At 38.3% G+C, this 23,954-nt stretch overlaps 1 pseudogene; it reads right to left on the reverse strand.

The window, feature by feature from the left end:
- Nucleotides 1-1,251: 1,251 nt before the first annotated feature.
- LOC135363246 (mitotic spindle assembly checkpoint protein MAD2A-like) lies at nt 1,252-22,633 on the reverse strand (annotated as a pseudogene).
- Between the last annotated feature and the right edge of the window lie 1,321 nt (nt 22,634-23,954).

Here is a 23,954-nt window from a genome sequence, read left to right on the forward strand (position 1 = left end):
CAATCTCAGGAAATAAACTGAGGGTTGCTGGAGTGGTGGGGGGGTGGGAGGGATGACGTGGCTGGGTGATAGACATTGGGGCGATGTGCTATTGTGAGCGCTGTGAATTGTGGAAGACTGATGAATCACAGACCTGTACCCCTGAAACAAACAATACGTTATATGTTAATAGAAAGAAAAAAAAAAAAAGAAAAGGTCACTCCCTGAAAGTAGGCAATATATATGGGAGATAACTACACACGAGTCACCAAAACAAAACAGTAACAACAACAAACACAAAGAAATACACACACATATTAAACATAAACCGTTGTGGAAGCACAACAGTTGCTGGGCGCTGTGTGCTCAGTGAATACGGACTCACAGGCTGTGGACTCAAGGCGGGTGCCTCTGGCTGGCTTGCCGTGGGACTGAAACCCAACAGTTCCCAGGTCCTCGCTGTCTCCAATAGAGGGAGCACTAAGTTACCTGCCACGCCATTACCTAGTCACTTAATTGGGGGACCACAGTTTTGTTTGTGACAACTTTTTTTTTTTTTAAAGATTTCATTTATTTATTTGAGAGAGAGAATGAAAGAGAGAGAGAACATGAGAGGGGGGAGGGTCAGAGGGAGAAGCAGACTCCCTGCCGAGCAGGGAGCCCAATGCGGGACTCGATCCCGGGACTCCAGGATCATGACCTGAGCCGAAGGCAGTCGCTTAACCAACTGAGCCACCCAGGCGCCCCTGTTTGTGACAACTTCTATAGGGGAGATGCAGTTTCTTTGGTGACTGCTGACCCCTTGGAGACTAGAACTAATTCGAGGTTCGAACCAACTTTGAAGAGGCTGAAGAAGCTACGCCCATTCCTGTGAAATCCCCGGACACCGCTACAGCTACCGGAACCCAGGCTCTGCGTAAAAGCCTCTGGCTGACACTGAGCCAACTGTATACGATTGAGAATGAAGGCACTTGGACTTTAATTTCTATGGGCTTTTGTGAGGGGATTTAGTTTGGGGGGAAGTGGAGTCATAAACAAAGAGTGTCCTAGTGTTCAAATCTGGGACATTTTCATGTGGATACAGTCTCTGTGCTCATTTCATCAAAGGCTGGTGAGCCCCTTTGGACAACATGACTGGACCTAATTAGTGATACGAAATGGAACGGCGAGTTAACTTTCAGCCTAGGGCGCTGCATGGCGTTCTACCGGACTCATGGGGCCGGAGTCTTTTGTGGGCAGAAAGCAAGATGCCCTTCAGCAGTTCCCGAAGGACTCTGTGGGGAGGAGGCGAGTTCAGGCGTGTGTGAGCGCAGCAGTAGCGGGAGCAGGCGCGGCTCCGCTAAGGGGACTGCTGCCCTGGCTCCCTTCGGAGGCTGGAGCACCATGGGCTACGACACTGCTTCGCAGCCTTCCATCATGAGTGCGCGGCCTTCTTCCCTTGTCTACATTTGCATCATCCATACAAAACACTGATCGGTTTTTCTTTAAATATTCAGAGTGGACTGTAGAATCTTCGCTCATGGTAACGTGTTAGAACATGTTATACGTTTTTCTGAATACAGACTAAAATACATAGCTACTAAAATTAAAAAAAAAATGCCCGTGAGCATGCTACCTAAAGCAACTCACAGGACGCCTGTGGAACGCACAGTGTAATACACTAAAAAGCTTAAAAAGCTGGCAAATATTCAACGAGAGGGATGCATGCTACTCCACTCTCCGGGTCTCCACTCCAATCCTGATGACAGAAGGTGGTGTTGGGCAGAGATTTGGGGCCCCTCTCTCCACTTTCTCTCTCACACCATCCCAAGCAACAGAGAAAAGACCTTTCTAAGACTTATAGGAGTTCGAGTCAAGTGCTTTCTTATTGTGCCCTTGGCGTTCAGGACGCAGGGCTTCTTGCTCCCACGTTGGAGTGGGCTTGCGCGAGGATGCCTGCAGTTGCCTGGCCATTCCCGGCTCATTTCTGGAGGTGTAGTAGCAAACCCTGTTTCTGCTTGAGATCTAAGCCTCACTCTACCCAGCTTTGCTAGGGAACCCCATGATTTGGATGATAACATACATCTCAATCGCCTTCTGTCTCCTCTTTCTCACTCGTTCAAATTCCAACACAGCATGTAGTTACAAAAACAAGTGAAAGAATGAGAGAAGAAACTGTTGATGGAAGAAGATGCATGCAGCTATCGTACAGCAAAATACTGTGTGTATATAAACATCTAATGATCGCTTGTTATGAAAAAGTGTTTTTTAAAAAATTAATGAAACTTGATACTCAAATACTGTTGAGTTCTCCTTCCCCAACTTGGGGTTAGAGTCATGTAGCAGTCTAGTCTTTTTGGCTGAGTCTGTGCACACTGGAGCAGGGGCACCCTCCTTTGTTCCCTAGTCTCTGAGAAGCAATGAGATATACTAGAAAGAATATTGGCCTTGGGGGTGGGCCTGGGGACAGATTCTGGATGTTTGAAGTTGGGCAAATTACCTAGGCTCCCTGAATCTCAGGCTTTACGTGTGTAAAATGGCAACAATAACCCTCCTAGGGTTGTTGTGAGGATTAAAGGAAATGAGTGTGAGTCAGTGAGACTGCCATTCAGAAAGAAATTCACATCCATGTCTAGGTATCCACTGGGCATGTCCATATCTAGATAGCTTTTAAAGAGGTTTGACATCTTTCCCCTGCATGGAAGTGGAGCCTGAGCGGTCGTGCTTATATTCAGAGGCCTTTTTCAGCACAGATAAAATGCCAAAACAATAAAGATTTTGATAGGATGTGTACCTTTGTGCAAACAAGCTTACCTAACAAAATGGTGCAGATAAACGCAGATGACAATGGACTTTATACAAATAAATGAAATTATGTTTCTCTAGTATAAAAATAGATCAAATGGTAAGAGCACAAAAATAGGTGAAATGGTAACATAAACTGACTTGTGTAATCAGAGGGTCAACTCTTGACATTTTTCTCTCTAGGCCTTTTCTAATAGTTTTGTTGCTAAGGCTACAGTGTTTTTGCCAGATTGGAACAGCATTGTCCACTCTAATGAAGCTTAAGTAGCTTTCCCAACTAGATTTTTTTTAATAAGCATCAGTTAATACTGCTGGCTTTCAAAGCCATGTTCGTGATGAATGGAAAGATCTTTAAAGATCTGTTCTTAGAAAATGTAGCTCATAAAATTTGGAATTTAGCAGCATTTCTATTCCATAGTTATTCCAACACAAATTTTTATCACGGTTACACTGAACAAAATAACTTAAAATCTAATTTCACATATTTAATTAAAAAAAGAATAAGAAATTATTATTTACAACTTTAGCCAAAAATTAATTCCCTAAAGAGTAACTGAGGTTACTTAACGAACAATTCTTTTGACTAGTGGGTCAAGTGTCTCACAACTGCTCACAAATGCACACTTGATTTATTCTTTGCACAGTATGGATAAGTTACAGGAAGTCATCTGAGGAAAGTGTAAATACAAATGCACCCAAAGAAACGTAGAGTTTTGTAAAGCGGAGTAAATGAAAACCAGTTTGCTCTGGACACTCAATTGCTAAGAGGATGTCAAAGGTAAGAGCCATTAGGAAACGGGTGAAGAAACACTCCTTTTGATGTGCTTGCTGAGGAGCCAGATGAGCTTCCTTGGTCATGGACAGAAGAGACCATCTAAACTCTAAAAAATGTAGTGCAGTTTGCATGCCCGCTGATTCCGCAATTCTACTTGTGCACTAAAGCATGAGAATTAAATTAAATAATTCATGTGAAGTGCTTAGCCAATTACAGATGCTGTATTTCCTTCCTTGGATGTCTATATTTTTGTAGCCAGAAATCCCACTGTTGATTTCCAATAAGAAAAGCTGAATATTACAGCCTTTAAAGTCAAAAGTTCACCTTAATTTGAATATTGCAGCATTAGTGACATCTGGTGGAAAATGAGTTACAATGCGGCATTATAGCTATTCTGATCTTTCCTGTCTAATAATATTATCACTTTCATCACATTTTCACATACCCCTTTCCCCAACTCCATGGGAGGAGTATACTTCCCTGCCCCACTGAAGTTTGGCTCAGCCACAAGACTTGGCCAAAATCAGTGGAATGTGGGCAAAAATGTCAGTGTCAAAGTTGGAAACTAAGCTTTAAAAGTCCTGGCTAGCTATTGCCCCTTCAATGGTAGAATGAAACATGTGACCTGCAGATTTGCATGAGAATAAAACAAGCACCCCAGATAATCCACAGACTTACAGGAAAAAAAAAAAAATGCTTACGGTTATTCTATGGTTGTTTGCTATGAAGCAAAAGCCAACTAAAACATGAGATCGTTATACCTCTGTGTAAAATTCCCATCAAGGCTTGACTTCTCTGTCCAATTGATGACACTGGGAGAAGAGTCCTGAAGACCGGGTGTGGTTCAGTCCCATCTGGGGCTCTGTTTCAGACCTCGACAGGCCCAATCGGAACATGTTGTTTTCATTCCTGTACCTACGGTAAGCAAAACCGAGTCAGAGTCCAGGCCAGGCCTATCAGAGGCCTATCAGACTCTCTTGGAATCTTGGCTTCTCTGTTTAACATGGTATGGAAGTCACGCACGTTTTGTTTTTGTTTTTTTTTTTCCTTCCAAATCTTTATTTAAATTCTACTTCATTAACATGTACTGTAATATTAGTTTCAGGAGAATTTAGTGATTCATCACTTACACGTAACACCCAGTACTCATCGGTCATTCACAATTCTTGAACCTGTTGGTTTAAATAGCTCCCTCCTAAGGTGAGCTTCGGGTATAGGAAAGAAGGCAGGACAAGTTTAGTTGGAGCCATAGGCCAAAGCTTTTCCAATTGAGCTTTACCAACAAAGCTCATAGCTTTGTATTTGTATTTCTTAAATGATACATAATCTATAAGGGGGGGAAATTAGCAATGTTAGAAATCACAAATTAAAAGTGATAATATTAGGGTCATTTAATTTGGTAAATAAAAACACAAATGACAGAAATTTAAGTATTACCAATGATATATTAAGAAAGTTGCTACCAGTGAGCTTTTGTGGGGGAAGAACCACATTATTTCCGGCCATTTAGCAGAGGCATTGTGTTTCCTAAAGCAGTTACTGCTTTCTGAAAAGAATTTCAAACTTTTGTCCCAAAAGTAGTTCCAGAATTTTCAACTCTCTCCATATTTTTACTGAGCTTCCATTTCTGCTTTCTTTCTCAACCTAATGTGTCATGTTATGAAGGTTATGTACAGCCAAGAATGCAAATGTTTTAATCTTACTAGTGACCACTTTGTACTATATCTCATGTTGGAAAACCAGACTCTTGACCATACCTAATTCAAAATCATTTCCATTTCTGCATAACTACTTTTCTTATTCAGGCAAGAGTTGTGGGTGGACCTCTAAAATTAGATAGCTTCAACTCTCAAGGGAATGGGCTTTCGCAACAGCATTCACTACACCCATCATCAAATACGGGGACCTACACTTGTCTTGTAGTGAGAGAATTGCCCTTTATTCTTAACAAGCAGGCAACAGGATCAAACAGATCATTCAGGTGAAATAACAAAGACAAATACATATGTGATAAATCCGTGTAGTTACTTCTTGGAAGCTTGCCATGTATTTTCCTCTCCTTCATATCTCAAACTTCAGAACGGCCAGGACCCTGTTTCATTCATCCCAATACTTGGCACGTTAACAGGTGTTCACTTTGTAATTTTTGAAGGAATGGATACAGGCTATGTGTTTTTACTTTATAGTGAAGATTAACGAGTTAATACATATAAAGAGCTTAGAACAGTGTCTGATACTAAGCACTTAATTATTACAAAATGAGATAAGATTTAGAACAGAGATTAGAAGAGACTTTTTAGAAGTCTGCCTTCAACTGACCTTGGCAAAATAAGGAAGACTAGGCTAGCAATAAGGCTAGGAGTATAGAAAAGTTCTACAGCCCAACATATGCTAAAATGAATTAATTCCAAATGACATGTATTATTTTATACAAAGAATGATGCTTATTTTAAGTCCACAGTTATAAGATTAAAGGGGTATAATCAAAGCTTGTCCATTAAATTGAAAGCACCTCCAGACTGACTCAAGTTTGTATTCTTAGGCCCTGGTAGGTACAAGATATTATTTGCTATACTGAATCCATCCTGCTATTTAACTGTGTTAATACCACACCAATATAAAAATATGTTAAGACAAATTAAAATATACATACTTAACTTTATTACATCATTTAAAGCTTGATTTTATAAAACATAAAAAAAATGTTTAAGTGTTCTGTATCACAGGAATTTAAACAGTGGCAATATACATAGCTTTGTAAGTTCAAGTTATATAAATTAAAATCAAATAATTGGAAATGCTTTTAATACGGAAAATATACAAATAAAATAAATGGCAAAAGGACCTAACAGGAGCAGTATTTCATTACTTACAGATTATCATTAGATAATTTCAGGATCTAAACAAAGACTCTGAATTTTCGGACTTCTTTTGCTGTATTTTATATTTAAATATCTCCCTACCTATATTCCGAATCAAGGTACTTGACCAAAAGGTTTAAGAAGGCATTTAGCTTTATGGCAAAAGCTTTCCATCTACAGTTACCACCTTTAAAGGAATTGACATTAACAATGCTGATGTAATCTGCTAGTTCCCTTCTGAACAATGTGCAATAATTTATACCAACCCTGTATAAAGTCATACGGGTACCAAAAAATGGAACAATTATGCACAGTTCAATAGAAGTATAATGTTAAGTTTTCCCCATCTAAAAATTAACCAGTGAAACAAAATGTATCAACTATAGTTGACTTGGTTTCAGGAAAACCACATCTGAGAGTTATAAGTACATCACTGTCCTTATCTTATCCTCAGTCATTGACAGGAATTTTGTAGGCCACCATGCTATTGACTTTGTGGATTGTAGTAGTAAATGAACGAAGGGACGGACTTCCTTAGAATTGGTAATAAACTGTGGTCCCGACTCTTCCCATTTTTCAGGTACAACCAAATCTTTGTCTGTATGTATCAGTAGATCAAATGAACCTAAATTGGGGATAAGATCATTAAAGTACAATTATTTTTTTCTAAAGTACAACCACCCTTCCTGTGTCTTTCACATTTGAACCATCTATAGTGTCAGAAAAGCTAGTTTACCTTGATCTCTAATCAATTATATTAACTAATTGCTTTTCCTCAATGGAAATTTTAGTACAGAAAATACTGTACTCCTTTTACTTTATGAAAAACTCAAGTTTTTTTTTTTAAAGAGAAAACCACTAAAAATATTTGCAGAAAGTATACAATTAATCATGAGACAGCATGAATCTAAGCCATAGAAAAGATAATACCTTGGTTCTGTGACAGCTGTATCCCAGTGCCCAGAACAGCATCTGGCATGTAGTAGGTATTTAGGATATATCTGATGAATGAAGGAGTAACTAAGAAAACAAAGACACAATTATAGCTATAAATCTTAATTATATACATAGAAATGTGTAGAAAATAAAAATAATGACAGAAATTACATCAAAATATTCAAGAGTGAGTACTGTAGAATACTTTCATTCCTTTCCTTTTCAGCACTTGTAAATAAAATGCAAATAGCATTACTTTAGCTTTATCACAGTTTTCTCATTCATATAACATGACATTTATAATTAAGAAAAAACTTAATGAGCGCATTAATTCTTAAAGTAGTAGCTTAGTCTTTTCCACAACAAATTTAAGCCAGTGTGAAGTTGTATAATACTTACAAGAAACTTCCAATAGTGGCAGAAATGTCACCGTAGCTGTGATCTGTCTGATCACTGAACGGATTTCATCTTGGATAGCTTTCTGAGACTTTTCTCTGGGTGCACTATCAAAGAAACCAATTAATTCATTTTAAGTTTTAACAAGTTATTTGAAACACAGGTAAGATTATTTATCTGATTAAATGCTTCCAAAATCAAATAAGTAATGCATTCAAAAGGAGGTTTTTTTTAAATGAAAATAAATATATGTCCTTAAGAAACTTAGTAGGCACAATATGTATCTCTATTATTTCATTTATCCTTCCAATCATTTTTTAGGGTTGTTCTTAGTATCAGGTCATTAAATAACAGATGACTAGAAAACCTGCCAAGTACTTCAAGTCAGGAAAGCTTCAGCATGTCTTAAAATAAAGATAACAAGCAGTATCTAAAATATTGAATCGGTATAATCATTTTGGCATTTTTAGTAATGCCTAAATGTCTAATTTCCTATTGCCTCAAATAAGATGTTACTCGTGTATGGCGTTAATAATTAAACATTTTCTAAAACAGACCAAAGGCTTCAGGAGCAAACTCCATCATTTCATTATGAGAGATAGTTCAGAGTTTACAGGTAAGCATGCCTAGGACAATGCTAGAAATTAGCATATAATGATGGGCATCTCCCATCCGGATAATCTAAAAACTTCAGTTTAATGTCTAAGGAGGGGCGCCTGGGTGGCTCAGTTAGTTAAGCGACTGCCTTTGGCTCAGGTCATGATTCCCGGGTCCTGGGATTGAGCCCCACATCGGGCTCCCTGCTTGGCGGGAAGCCTGCTTCTCCCTCTCCCACTCCCCGTTTATGTTCCCTCTCTCGCATGCTCTATTAAATAAATAAATAAAATCCTAAAAAAAAAAAAAAAAGGGAATGTCTAAGAAGTCTGTAGCATTAAATGAAATACAGTAGAGATGCACAGTAAGCTGGGAGAAAGTCTAGGATAATACTTCATGGTTAAAAGTACCTTTCTACAATTCATGAAATGGCCCACCTAGGACGGACACCATGGTAGCTTTACATATAGCATCATAAACACTAAAGTTTGAAATTTATGGATTTAGCCTAAGCGCAATTATGTTAAAAGTCCGTGATAGGCAAAATTCTTTCGTGAGCACAATTTGTGAGCCCAATCCTTCTCCACAGGAGATTAAAGATCACATCTAACATACTTAGAAACAAACTACTTTATGTGAAACTAGTTCAATATAAGTAGAACTCATCTAGTAAAAGAAAACAGTTTTGGAAAAAGATCTGTAAAAATGGAAGCAATTTACTTCATACTTACCTGTCATCTTTTGCAGTCTTGTCACACTCGATATCAAATTGCCACCTTTCAAGGACCTCACCACTTTCAATATTTGAGATGACAACCACCAGTTTCTGAACTGAACACTTGTATAACCAATCTGCAATACATAACAAGGAATCTTTTTTGTTTCACTGCATTACAAAACAACTCTCTTCCCAGGTCTCACTTTCTATCCTCAGCAAATTCCTACCGCTAGTATTTCGGAACTCTGCCAACCTGTACAGAAAACCTGCCCCACAATAACCTAGCTCCTGTTTTCAAATTCTCAGTATTTGTACCAGATATAGTACTGAGTGCTGAAGACAGAGTAGAAAACATGAAGTACACCCTAATCCAAGTAAGATGCAGGAGATGGCCATTAATCTAATCACTGCACCGATAAATATAAGATTATAATTGTGATAAACGCTATGAAGGTGCAGTATGTGACGCAATGAGAGCATAAGAGAGGAAAACTGGACTCACTCAGGGAGTTCTCACTTGACTTCAGTTCTACAAATAAATTATCATTAAATATGCAAAATGATACAGAAAAGGGTACAGGTCTTAAATATTGAAAAGGGAAGAGCATCTGACCAGAGGATTGAAAGAAGGGTAATACAACTGCAGTAAAGAAAGGGGAGAATGAACAAGGTCAGTTTGTGTACGATACACAGGGGTCAGACCATGCAAGGCCATATGGGCCAAATTAAAGAAGTTACACTTCAAGAACCAGGGAAGTCATTACTGTATTTGAAGTATGGTATGATGTAATTAAATTTGTATTTCAGAACTATCCTTCTGGCTGTGATGTGGAAAGTAGAGTAGAGGTAAAGAGGGGATCTAGAGACACCAATTAATTAGCAATTCAAGCAAGAGGTAATGAAGGCTTAGAGAAGGATAAGCTGGTAGAGATGGATCAGTAGATAGATTCAAGAGATTTCATGGTTCAAACTGTTAGGATTTATTGACTACTTATGAGTAAGCAAGAAGAAAGACTGAGATAGCTCCCAACTTCCTAGTTTATATCACTAGTTGGATGGCTGATCCATTCACTGAGAAAAAGAATGCAAATGGGAGATGATGCTTAAGTTTTAAGATTTTATTTTTAAGTAATCTCCACACCCAACATGGGGCTGCAACTTCATATCTCGAGATCAAGAGTTGCATGCTCCATTGACTGAGCCAGCCAGGAGCGCCTTAAGTTTAGTTTTCAGGTATCACTGCGATAGCCAGATGAAGATATCAACGGAGCCACGAAATATATGAGCACAATTAGGAGAATTGGGTTGGATGTACAGTTGTGAGTCAACTACACCAAGGTTGTTAGTGAAGCTATGTACATGTCAGAGATCATCCTAGAGAGAGATTATAGTGAGAAGAGGGCCTCAGGACAAGCCCTGAATTAATCTTGGAAATTGGGATAGTATACTCAGGAATCTGTAGTGGTTTTTTTTCTTTTTTTAAGAGACAAAACAATTTTGTAATATTTAGGGCTTGTGGGCCACCTAGGTCTCTGTTGCATAGTCTTTAAAAAACAGCCCTTTAAAAATCTGAAAACAGGGCACCTGGGTGGCTCAGTTGGTTAAGCGACTGCCTTCGGCTCAGGTCATGATCCTGGAGTCCCGGGATCGAGTCCCGCATCGGGCTCCCTGCTCAGCAGGGAGTCTGCTTCTCCCTCTGACCCTCCCCCCTCTCATGCTCTATCTCATTCTCTCTCTCAAATAAATAAAATCTTAAAAGAAAAAAAAAAATCTGAAAACATTCTTAGTTTGCAGGCAGTACAAAAATAGCCACTTGCTAGACACGGGCTGTCGTATGTATCAACTTTTTCTTGACATATATCGATTTTTCTCAATTTAGCTCTGAAAAGGAAGAAATTGGGTAGTAACTTAAGGATTTGGGGTGGGTGGAAATTTTTTTCTTTTAAAACTGAAGAGAGATCAAAACAAAGAAATCAAAAATACCAGAGAAGAACTAGGATAAAATCCTTAAGGCTAGAGGAATGGGGATTCAGATTGAACAATTTGCCTCTAAGAAGAGCAATTCCTCCATTTTAACTAAAATAAAAGGGAGAAATTAAATAGGAAGGTCTGCATACATCCGAGGTGAAGAAATATCCTCAGTGTAGTCTTAAAGGAGACAACCCAAAAACCAGTAGCTTAGGTGGGGCTTGCTTCTCCATCAAATTAAGATGACATAGATTATTAGTTGCTTACTAATAATCTTACTTTTTAGCCCTGAATAAAAAAAAAAAAAAAACAATTAATCTAATTTTAAAAATAAAGCTACTTGATACAAAGAAATATATATGACTCATGAATTAAGAAAAAAAGATGACTAGTGTTTTTTGGAACTAGTTTTGGAAGATCAAATGGGGAGCTAGGGAGAAACATCCTACAACAGAAAAATTAGAAGTGGGAATCCTAAGTAGAGAAAAATATGAGGGGAAAAAGGAATAGATGGAGAACAAGTATTGATTCAATATAGTAATTTCTTGAGCTAAAGAAAAACAGTGAGTGCTCAGATAGAAAAGGCTTACTGATTAAAGGCAGGATTTTAAAAAAGACAAATGGAAATATATAAAAAATAAAACTCTACTGGGTGCTCTATTACTTAGTAGTTCTTTTCTTTAAGTTTAGTTTCCAGGTTGGATCCAATTTTATTTTCCTTTAAGTAATGATGGCTTTAAACTCTAGGCAGTTACAGAAAATATATGTTAAAAATATACAGTGGATTTTTCTCCAATAGTGAACACCATCATAAGGACAGAAAATTCCAACTTGTTCCATCTGGCTACATGAACTGCAAAAATCATTTCTAAGGAAGTTGATGGAGACAGTTTTGTGAAGCCATATCAGATTCCTAATATCAAAATATTCAACCCACTCAAACTGCAGTATGGGAAGGGTGGACTTTCTTTCAATTTATATATTATTTGCTTCCTTCCAATTAAGAATCACTATATTTGAGGTTGTAGTGTTTTATACCTTTTTGTACAGAGCTGAAAAATGACCACCAAGATGCCAGAAAATATGGGTTCTACAAGGCCTGCAAAACTCAAAATGGTTTGCAACAATTAAATACCTTTCAGCTGTTCCACCACATCATTTAGGTATTTTATGAGCTCAGGATCAGTTGTTACAAGCAAGGTGAGTCCATATTTCTGCACTCTAGTAAAGGTTTCAGATGGATATATGCCGCGCTGATATAAAATGCTGTTGATGCCAAATGCTGGAAACAAAAGGAATGTTAAAGAAAAGTCATTATCACTTTGTAACTCTGGAAAATAAAACATATTTAGATGTGGCTACGTTTCATTAATGGCATAAAACCATAAATGCCTTAACGTGTTTGTGGGTGTTTTGCTGAAAGCAGAGTAGGTAAAAAGTGGCATTAAACATTCTTAAAACCTTGCTTCTAATTAAGAGAGAACACGATACCTGCATTTCTGTGGCAAAAAAAGAGAAAAACGCCAAACTGCATTAATCTACTGTCAAAGTAGTACTACAACTCACTGTAATCCAAGTCCCAATTCAGATTATGTGGTTAGAGGCTGTCAAAATAGGCTTTTGCATCTCAGTTAGCAACTGATTAACTGTTCTCTGCAATGCTCTCAGCAAACCTTTCCCTCTTTTTCCTCCTTTTCTCCTCACAAGTCCTGCCAGATCCTATCAGAAGGCACAACTGTCCTGGTCCGGAATGGCGTTTCCTAACTCTAGTCCATCACCGCCAATACCAGAATCAAAGAGGGGCCGAGGGGTTGTTAAAAATATACGTGGCCCCCACCCCGGTCCTACTCCGTCTGAAGTCGCGGAGGCTGGGGGCGGGCGGAAAGTGCCTGGCTCTGTAGTTGAAAGCAACGCTGCAGGTGGAGGGGCTACATCGCGCCGCAGGCCTCAGCAGCACCTAGGCCTCAAGCTCCACCATTAGCAAGGAGCCCGGAGGCGGCGTCTGCATCCGCTTCTTCCTAGATTCTCCCGCCGGGCAGGAGGCTGGGGCAGAGAGAGCTTAATTCGCGGCCTCGCGGCCTCGCGGCCTCCCCTCCACCCCCTCCCGCTTCCCCCGCCTCCGCGGCTGAGCCCCGGGCCTACCGGGCGGCCTGGCCTCAGTTCACCCCGCCCTCCGGCCTGCGCGAGGACGACTTACAGAAGAACTCGGCCACGATTTCGGCGCTCCCGCGCAGGGTGATGCCTTGCTCCCGGGAGAGCTGCAGCGCCATGGCCAGTCCTACAGACGAAGGAGTGCGCTTCCCCCCGGCAGAGAGCGACAGCAGAGACGCCCACAGCAGTTCCCCGCCACTCGTTTCAAAAGTAACGGCGCAGCACGCGCTCGGGCCTCCGCGCAGGCGCGATGAGCCTCTAGGCCCCGCCCCGTGGGGCGGGGCCTGCAGGTCCTCTGGGCGCTTTTCGGAGCTGGCCTGTCCGCAGGCGCAGGGGGTAGGCGTGGTCGCCCAGTTCTGGGTGGTCAAGCTCCGCAGGGTCCCGGCTGGGCCTGTGTAGTTGTGGTCTACTAGACCGGCCTGAGGGAAGAAGACGCCAAAACCTGGTGTGTTTTTTTGTTTTTTTAAAGATTTTATTTATTGGGGCGCCTGGGTGGCTCAGTCGTTGGGCGTCTGCCTTCAGCTCAGGTCGTGGTCCCAGGGTCTTGGGATCGAGCCCCGCATCGGGCTCCCTGCTCTGCGGGGGGCCTGCTTCTCCCTGTCCCACTCCCCCTGCTTGTGTTTCCTCTCTCATTGTCTCTCTCTGTCAAATAAATGGATAAAAATCTTAAAAAAAAAAAAAAAGATTTTATTTATTTATTTGAGAGAGAGCACATGAGAGGGGGGAGGGTCAGAGGGAGAAGCAGACTCCCCGCCCAGCAGGGAGCCCGATGAGGGACTCGACCCAGGGACTCCAGGATCATGACCTGAGCCGAAGGCAGTCGCTTTAACCAACTGAGCCACCCAGGCGCCCCAAAACCTGGTTTTAATGGCCGCTCCGTAGGCGTGCGGAGTGAGCGACCAAGGAGCACAATTTGTCAGTTTCAGAGCTGTTTTCAAGGTGATATGAACTGTCCGTCAGCTGCATCTTAAGTGGCCCCAGTGATCCCTAGATTGAAACTAGCGATTGAAACTTTTCCTAGATGCTTTGGGAGTCAGTAAAGAAACCGCGTGCGCGGTAGCCAAGCCACAGCTTGAGAGAGCCTGATTACTCTATGGAATCGCGGCTTTTCTTGAGAAATTGGGTTAGGCTTAAAGGGATGAGCCGCGGCCTTTTTTGTCCTGTGTTTTTGTCTATCCTGGGCTCAGCCTATTTCCACCCAGTTCCGCTGTGAGGCAGTCTGGAGCGGCAGGGACTGCAGTCGAACTTAGGCCTGGTCTACCCCGCGCGTACGCTGCACCCACAGACGCCGATGAGGAATAAGATCTCATTCATCAAAAAGGCCCACGTACCCTGAAGAACTTTTCAGGGAATTTTGACTCACAAACTCATTGACTTCCTGTTAGGATGAGAAGTACTAAAGGGCACAATTACTGTTCATGTCAATTACGGAACAACTTTATTCTTAAAGCAGCTAGAAAAATTATTTGTAAAATGAAGTCTCAAAAACTATGTACCAGCTATACTATTGAATTATATGAGAAATGCATTCGTGTTTTATTTTTCTATTAACAAATTACCACAAATTAATGGTTTAAAATAACACCCATTCATTATCTTAGTCATGTAGATCAGGAGTTCCTATGATATAGCTGGATGCTCTGCTTAAGAGTCTCCCATGGTTGAAATAAAGGTGTCTGCAAGTGGAATCTCATCGAAGATCTGGGGTTCTCTTCCAAGCCCCTTGGTTGTTGGCAGAATTAATATCCTTGTTTCTTGGACTGAGGTGGTTTTGCTAGTTGTTGGCCAGAGGCAAATTTTGTGCCTTTGCCAGGTAGTTCTTCCATAGGCCTTCTCATACTTTCAGTCTCTCAGACTTGATGGAGATCCCTTTTAAGGATTCATCTGATTAGGTTAGACCTAGTCAGATAATTTCCTCTTTGATGAATTTAATCCGGGAAGTGATATCCCATCATATTCACAGGTTCTGGCCACACTCAAGCAGAGGAGATTATTTATATAAGATGTGCTCCTTAGAGGCCATGGATTTTGTGGCCATCTTAGAATGCTGCTTATGACAGTGTTACATATCAGATTTTGATCAGTTTGAAGAGTAAAACATAGGTAATAGGCCGAGTAATCCTAAAATATTTTCCTTACATCCTTTAGTCTCTTGTACCTGTGTGTTTGTGTGTTTGAATCACCATCTTTTCACTCCTTCCATCAGGAACTTAGCATCAGAATTCTGGCATCACACTGGTAGAGCATGATGCCCACCTTACTACAAATAAAAATTGTTTCTCTTTCTAAGGAACTTTATGTCAGTACAGAGCACTTCAGGAAAGACTTTCTTCAGTTTCATGGTAATATAGTTTTGAAATTACCTGAAGATACAAATAATTGTTAGTATAATTTTGGAGATTCTAGAGCTTAAAAGGCTGGCAAAATAGATGTTTTCCATATATAGAAGTATTAAATATTTTTTTTGTGCTCTGTGAGATGTAAGAAATAATTATGTTTAGAAGACCAAGTCTGTACTTTTTGAGGAGTTTGTAATCTAGTTTTGTTTAAATATGCATACTTGAGGGGCGCCTGGGTTGCTCAGTCTTCAGCGTCTGCCTTCGGCTCAGGTCATGATCCCAGGGTCCTGGGATGGGAACCCCATTGGGCTTCCTGCTCAGCGGGGGGCCTGCCTCTTCCTTTCCCACTCCCCCTGCTTGTGTTCCTGCTCTCACTCTCTCTCTGTCAAATAAATAAAATCTTTAAAAAAATAAATAAATATGCATACTTGAAAAAAAGAAAAATTGAAGTCTCATAATTTGGCCTTATCTGGCTTCTGCCTAACTCTTCGGCTGCCTTTCAGATTACTTTCCTAATCTGCCCGTTCCTTTAGTCATTTTTCCACCTCAGGGCTTTTCGTAATGTGCTTTTTTCTGCCTAGAAATTTCTATCCATTCAAATTGCTAATTATATTTATACTTTTTTTTTTTACTTAAATGTAACTGTATTCTAGAAATTTTCTTTGACCTCTCGGACTATAAAATCCTGCCCTATGCATTCTCATAGCATCTCAGAACACTATTTCAGAGCATTGTTTTCATTCTTACAATGAAAACAATGACATTGTAATAATTACGTCATGATTTGTGTTATATCTTCCTTGTCACCATGGAGGATCCATGATGACAGTGGCTAGTCCAACAATATTTGTTGAATGAATGATCATTTGAATACTTGCCTAGGAAAATTTCATGGAAGAACCCAAGACATTTTCAAATTGGAGAGCAGGTTGGATGGATGAGGTGAGGCCACATTTTGGGAGCTTTGAATATCCATCTGAAATAAGTTGGACGTACCAGGGATTTCTAGGCTCTTAGAATTGACATAATTAAAGGGGTATTTTTTTCAAGTGTAAATTCAGTAGTGGTTGTAGAATGGATCGTATATAGGACGGTCTCGAGTGGTGGTCCTCAAACTTGAGAGTGTGAAAGAATCACTTGGGTATTTTGCTATATGTAGATTCCTGACTTTTATTCTCCCTTCTCCAAATCTAATTCAGTCCAGTACCATAGCCACTAGCCACAGGTGGCTCTTAGGCACTTGAAATGTGCTTGTCTGAACTGAGATATGCTACAAGTATAAGAATACCAGATTTCAAAGACTTAGTATAAAAAAAAAAGAATGTAAAGTATCACAGTGATATGTCTTTCAATCGATTACATATTGAAATGATATTTTCACATGTATTGGATTTATTTCACTTGTTTCATTTTAGTTTTTTAATCTGACTACAAGAACATTTAAAATTACATGTGTGACTCATGTGAGATTTCTGTTGGACAGTGCTGGTCTACTTTATGGGGTCTAGGAGATGACATGTTTTAACCAGCATCCCAAATGATCCTTACATTACTTTTAGAAAAGCATTAGACCATAATGGATATTTTAGTATTGCAGGCCCAGGAGGGCCTAGGAGGTTGAGAACCTGGACTAGATGGATGCCAAAGAGTTGGAATAATGAATCATGGAACACTACATCAAAAACTAAAAAAAAAAAAAAAAGAAGGTATACATATACATATGTATATATATGAGAGCAAGCTATTTGGAGGCAAGAATTGAATCGATGACTTAAAAGGGAGAAGAATGTACTGGTAGTACAGATAAATCCAAGGTGGCAAGCCTGCACTACAGGCTAGTGTTGGTGAAGTCTATGGGTATGTTAGGAAGAACTGCCCAAACTCAGCCTATTTTATTTCTTACTTATCACATAAACACTTAAGTTTCCAGAAGCTTTGGAGAGATGTCTTTCCTATTAATTTTAATTGCTCCATTCGACATTGACCTATCTTATCTAAATCATCTTATCTTTATAGAATGTTTTTTAGAAACTTGTTTTCAGTTACTTGAGTTTAGATTTATTTATAATTCAGTGAAGTCCTTCTAATATTTGGGGGAAAGCTATTTGGACAGTGAGAAGTATAAATATAAATTAAGATTTATTTCTGAAGAAAATTCAAGCAGAGAGCATAACCAAACAAACCCATATCACCAAAAGAGATAACTATGAAAAAGTGTGTCATAAACAGGCTTAAATTCAATATTAGGATGCTAAAACCAGAAATGAAAATTTCTAAAGCTAGAATCAAATGGAATTTTAGACTGAAAGTAACTTAATTAATGACTTAGTAGAACAATCTTATAGTTGAGGAAACTGAGGTCCTGAGTGGATACATGGTTAGTCTAAGATTCAATATCTAGTTAGAAGATTTAATAGTAGAATCTAGAGTTTCTGACTTAGTCTCTTGTTGAATTTTATCAATTTGAAGACATGCTAATTAATGCTCTTGTTTTTAAAAAATCAACTGATTTTAGATTAAGGTTTTTTTTTTTTTTTAAGATTTATTTATTTATTTTAGAGAGAGAGAGAGGAGCATGAGTGGGAAGGGAAGAGGGAGAGGGACAGAGAATCTCAAGCAGACTCTATGCTGAGCGAGGAGCCCCACATGGGGCTCAGTCCCAGGATCCTAAGATCATGATCTGAGCCAAAACCAAGTGTTGGACCCCTAACTGACTAAGCTACCCAGGTGCCCCAAGATTAAGGGTTTTTATTCAATAAACTGTACATATAACTTGTCAAGAAAACGGCAGTTACAATCCATAATGCATTTTATGTTAATACACAAATTGTTTCAACTGCGCCAGAAGATGGCGCTATTTACACGAGAAATAATACCTTTCAAAAATTCAGTGCATATGTTTCAATTTGTGCTTCAGTTCAAAGTAAAATTAAGGGAAAATGTATTTAGTGGCTTCTAAAGTATCGGTATATGTGAAATACATCAGAATGAAAGATTGTTCATGATATACTACAGAATTCATATATTATAAACATTTAGTATATGGATGCTCACTATATTTACACTTAATTTACATATTGTTTTTTACATGGAAAAAGGAAACATTTTAGGTAGTTGAATCATTATTCTTGCAGACTTACGAAAGTTTTCCTTCAGATCACTAGGTGTTATTTTATTCTTGAGGCCAACATCTTGACATAAAGCAGTTTGTTCTAAATCTGTTAAAGCAGAGGGATACTTTATGATAATTTTAATAAGGTGCATTTACTAAATTTTGAAAAAAATTACTGTGCACATAGGTAATAAATTAATTATTAATTATGTCAGTTTGCAGAATTTGCTTTTTTCTTTTAAAAAAAAGGATGTTGTCATAAAGACCTATTTTCCTCACATACTTTCCCGCTAAGGACTTTCTTTGATTGTTGGTCCACATGTTCAAAAAGATAGCACAACAAATTTGAATCATGACATTGTATTAATAAGCAATGGCTTAATAGAGTGAACAAATATAACCCCATACTGGTGTAATTTACAATTTTTAATGATCCAGTTGATATACACGATATTATAATCTTTTCTTTAGTAAAAATTGAGAAAATATTATTGAGAACCAAATATTATTGAGAACATAGTAATAATTCCATAAGTTCTTATAATGAAAAATATGGGCTGTTTCTTATCAGAAAGTATTACTGTGTTTTGTTATGATTTTGTTTTGATATTATAATTCTCTTATGATAATGGCATATAATCACTTAGAAGTCTTTTCATGGCTCAACCAGGATTAGGTGTCAAAGGTATAATTTTAAAGGCAGGTGATAGTCTTATGCATAGTTAATCCCCAGACTGATGGAATGTGTGTGTGTGTGTGTGTGTGTGTGTGTGTAACATATATATGAAGAATGGGTTCTGCAATCAGTTGGATTTGACAGCACGGTGTATTTTGAAATGTAATTGAAGCTCAAAACAACTCAGAACAGTTTCAGGTACAGAAACTATCAACACAAAGCCTCTATGAAGAATGAAAAAGCCATGGTTGCTATTAAATTAATAAAAATAGATTGAATTTCTTAAATGATTTTATAATTATATATTAAATCTGATCAAACATTCTATGCCTATCATACATTTTTTGTTTGTTGTTTCTGAATATTCTGTATATAGGGTTATTTTTATTATTGCCCATATGTAAGTAAAGGTGAATTAGTTCTGCTAAATCTGTCAACTAATAATTAGACCAAAATTGTATCTGAGTGAATAGAAAGATATTTTTTGAGGAGTTCTACAGACAAAATAAAATAAACCATAAATTTGGGTCTTTCTCAAATATTTGTGAATACCAACTTATAAAACACTCATGAGAAGAAAAAGCTTTGTGAAAACATGGAAAATCACTTTACTTTAAATTTATATTTTTCTATTTAGATAAACTTGGTTCTGTCAACTGGAACTGTTCTCTTATAAGCTGCCTTGTGTTTATAGCTCATTCAAACAATATAGTAGTCAAGCCATATTTATCAGGTTACAGATCAGTCATGCACGTTAATTCTATTATTTCTGCTGGGATTTCCCACTTAAAAATTGATTATGACAGTGGTTTTTATTCTTGAGTAATGTACATAGTCTGTTTAACATCAACTGACAACAAAACGTCTTACTGAACCCTAGAGTTTTTGGTTTAGTGTTGGAGATCAAGTGGATTAAAAAATAAATGGTATCTTTTTATTATTGCTTAGTTTCGGTATAGTTGTAAATAAAGATGCTAACTTTTCACACTGAAATAGATGGCAATTATCTGTTGTAAGGCTGTCTTTTGGATGATCCAGAATATACCTTTTTAAGCCCGTGTTACATTCATATCAAAAGGAGACTTGAAATGAAGTTCCATTAATTTGTTTATCTCCAAGAATATTCTTGCAGACCCTTGTCTGAGAAACAGCAGGCCGTAGCATTCAGATATTCAAAATGTATTCACAGAATTTGGATATTCTTAAAAGTGAGGTGTGGTTATGAGTTTGTATAATTAAGAGTTATTGATGAGATGGGTTCCTTTTTGGGTTTGGAATTTTACATTAAGATTCTTATTAAATTTGAGTTATCTTTAGTTTCCATTGAATTAATAAGAAATTATAATATTTAACTCCTAAAGGCAGCCGAATATACTACTGTAACACTGTTAAGCGTCTTAGGGACTTAAAAAGTTCTGTGCTGCTCTCAGATGGCTGCCTGCCTGAGGAAAAAGATCAGGAGTGTGGGAAGGGCAGGCCATTACTTAATGCCTCAGGTCCCCCTGGACCTTGACGGAAGGTTATTTGAAGGACCCTGGAAATGTGTATACACCTTCCTCTTTTCTTTCTCAAAGATCTTGTTTAAAATAGTGTATCCCATTAGGAATAGAAAAAATGATGAATATACACCAATATAGGTTTATTTATCTCTAAATTATAAACTTTTCCAGACTATTAGGTACATGTAGTATATACTATATATTTATATATATTTAAAATATATAGGTATTTCAAATGTTATATTTTATATATGTTATATTTAAACATAATAAATATGTATATATTTAAAACATACACAAGTTAGAAATTAAAGAAAGATGAGATGAATGTTTCTTTCGTTTTTTTTTTTTTTTTTAATTTATTTATTTGAGAGAGAGAGAATGAGAGAGAGCACATGAAAGGGGGGAGGGTCAGAGGGAGAAGCAGACTCCCGGCCGAGCAGGGAGCCCGATGCGGGGCTCGATCCAGGGACTCCAGGATCATGGCCTGAGCCGAAGGCAGTCGCCCAACCAACTGAGCCACCCAGGCGCCCGAGATGAATGTTTCTTTTAAAAATGATACTTGTTGGAGCACCTGGGTGGCCCAGTAGGCTAAGCGTCTGACTCTTGGTTTCAGTTCAGGTCATGATCTCAGGGTTGTGAGATCGAGCCCCCACCTCTGGCTCTGAGCTCAGCTCAGCTCTGAGTCTGCTCCAGATTCTCTCTCCCTCTCCAGTCTCTCCCACTCTGTTCCTCCCCCCCACTCAGGCTCGCTCTCTTTCTCTCTAGAATAAATAAATAAAATCTTTAAAAATGATTCTTGTTATATCACTAGAAAATAATTTATTTTTATGTTCACTAAATGTATTAATAACTCTATTAAAATTTATGTGGTTAATATGCCTCATTTTAAAAAAAATTTGGTTTAATTATTTGTAAATGATTTAAAAGTCTGATACTGAGTTCAGTTTATTTTAATACTTGGGAGTTTTTTGGTTTGTTTTTGAAGTTTTTGTTTTTAGGAGGATACAAATGGAAGAAGTCCATTAATGACTTATTTATTTATATTTATCTGTATTTTTATAGTTTTAACAAATGGATCTAAAACCAAAGATTTAAGCAGTTTTCGCCCATTTCTTAAAAATATGAAAACACATCTTTCTATTAGTTTGGAATTAATTGTTCCCATCTTTTAATTGCCTTTGGAACTAATTTGTAATTTAGAAAAATTACAAATGGATTAGAAAAATTTGTTTCCAAGGTTTGTTTTCAATTGTACAGATGAAGTTTTTTTTAAAAAAATAATCGATACAAACATGCTGTCTCAGCAGCATGACTGTCTTTTGAAAAACATTTGCTCATTCATTTAAAAAAGTCACTTTTCCTTTTTAAGAACATATTGAGTGTTAATTTTTCTGAAATTCTTCTTAGATAGCACAGTACCGAGTGTTGCCTACATAGAGAAAGGGTGAGTAAATTTGAAACAGTTGACCTTCATTTCCTCAATCTACCAACAGTGACCTGTAACTTTCTGATAGGGTGCTGGTGTCAATCTATTTGTTACATTTTAGTACAGTTTAGTGTATTTTCTTAGATTAAAAAATCAATATAAGTAGACATTCTAACAGTTCTTCTTATACCCCCAAGGGACTATTTTGTGCACATATTCCACTTTGGAAACCATTAGTTAAAAGTATGTTTACAGGAAGGATAAGGTACCCTGAGTTGGGGACAGTAGTGTTCCCTGCTTGCCCCCCCTCTCAGGTACACATGGAATAGACAAATGTAGCTTGGATGACTGACTTGCCTGTGTGGAATGTGAGCTCTCATTCTCCATGCCAGCTTCTGCCAGATCAATCCTGTGAGGAAAAGACATGATTTTTATTGGGAAAAGGTGCCCCAGACTTTTGAACACCATTCATTTTCCACTTAAACCTGCTGAAGGCACAGAATAAAAACCCTCTTCGGAGTTTCAACAGATTCTTATATGGTAAAAGTCCACTTGGAACACATGAAAGAACTTTACTACTTGTAGCATAGAGGTGGAAGGTCATGGCATTGTCTAAGGAAGCAACAATGTCCAACCAATCTACCAGAAGCAGAGTTCACAGGCACATGTGCAAGTAAAAGGTGTCAGCCTCGCATGTTCTAGAGAAATATTTTAGAGGTGGAATATCTGGACAATTTAAGAAGAATTCTGTAAGGATATTTTTTCCCTCACCTGTAAAATGGAGGTAACGATAATACTTGTGACAAAATTTTTGTGAGGATTACAGGAGATAATACAACTGAAGCTTTGGTTTATTGTTAATATATTATTCTTGTTATTGCTATATTCTTGTTATTATAAATTATTGTTATTATTATTTAGATAGCTTTTCTTCCACTTTCCCAAGTACCTTTCCTGAGTCTGATACATGTGTAGTCTAGGATAACTAGAGGAGTCCTCAGGTAACGCAACTTCAGGAAAAAGATGAGGACAGACCCTGTCTTACCACTATGGTAAACAAAATACAATTATAATAGCTAGCATTTATTGAGCACTTCCTTTCTGCCAGACACTCTTCCAAGTGCTTTATGTGAATCTACTGACTTAATCCTTTCACAAGCACACAAGTTACGTACTTTAATTACCTGTGTTTTATAGCTAAGAAAACTAACTTATAGAAGGAAGTTGAATCATTTATCCAAGATCACCCAACTCAGAGAACTGAAGTCAAGTCCAAGCAATCCAGATGGTAGCAGGATATGAATCCTGTAAGTATGAAAGGTCTGGCTATATTTTAGATAATCTATCATGAGGTGATGCATAGTGGGTCCTTATGTCCTGTCCCTCCCTCCATTCTTGATGTGAAATATTAAGTGAAGTGAGGAATCACCTTCAGTTTCTCAGTGGAGGAGGAGGCAAGATAGGGGAGCGGGGGAGGGCAAAGATACGCAGACAAGAAAAAAGGGTTGGAAAGATTCTGGGGGCAGCCATTGTGCGGAATGGGAAGAGAATTCAACCAAGAAGAAATAATAGTACAGAGCATTGTTCCTCGATAGATGTTTACTGAGTACTATTTATCTCATGATGTGGAGGTATATGGATGCAAAAAAACAGCCTTTCTTTTCCAGGCAAATGCAGCTGGGGACCCAATATACCAAAACAGCTGCAAAGAAGGAGGGATAAGATAACAGCCAAGTG

Source organism: Mirounga angustirostris, unplaced genomic scaffold, assembly GCF_029215605.1.
Source record: "Mirounga angustirostris isolate CCGP_5_RB_7025 unplaced genomic scaffold, mMirAng1.0.hap1 SCAF_80, whole genome shotgun sequence".
NCBI classification, from domain to species: domain Eukaryota; kingdom Metazoa; phylum Chordata; class Mammalia; order Carnivora; family Phocidae; genus Mirounga; species Mirounga angustirostris.